This window comes from Microtus ochrogaster, chromosome 2 (genome assembly GCF_000317375.1).
Source record: "Microtus ochrogaster isolate Prairie Vole_2 chromosome 2, MicOch1.0, whole genome shotgun sequence".
In the NCBI taxonomy this organism is placed as follows: Eukaryota; Metazoa; Chordata; class Mammalia; order Rodentia; family Cricetidae; genus Microtus; species Microtus ochrogaster.
In genome coordinates, this window is record NC_022010.1 from 88,076,887 (window position 1) to 88,077,506 (window position 620).

Sequence of the window (620 nt, forward strand, 5' to 3'; positions counted from 1 at the left end):
TGGGCCTATAGTGGAGCTGTAGAGGAACAGAGCTGGTGGAGAAAACTAAACGGAATGCTGGGAGGAAGAGGGCTGAGTCAGGGAGATACCATGGATCCATGGCCAGAGCAAGATGTGCTGAAACTTTGCTGGTAGGCCATGGCATCAGGGTAATATACAGATTAATAGAAAAGGGTTAAAGTAAGATGTAAGAGTTAGCCAATAAGAAGTTAGAGCTAAAGGCCAAGCAGTGTTTTAAATAATACAGTTTCTGTGTGGTTATTTTGGTTCTGGGTGGCTGGGATGAACTAACAACCTCATCCTACAAACTGGCACCCATGTGGCCAGTTAACTGCACTTAAAACCTGAGAGAGTTTGAAAAGGAATTCTAACACAAAAATACAGAGTTTAACATAGTTTCTCGCTGTTTGCTGGCAGTGTGCTGCAGCCCTTTTAAGAGAGATTTTCCTGATTCAGCCATAGCAGGAAAAAAGTAGCCATTTTAAAATGCCTGCTTTCTGGGCTATGCTGCCATCGCAACCGCTGGCTCTTTTGGGAAATGGAAGACAGAGCATTTGAGTGGGGTTTGTGAGTAGTGTGCTGCAACTTGATTGATAGCAACATGGACCAGCTTTGTGCCT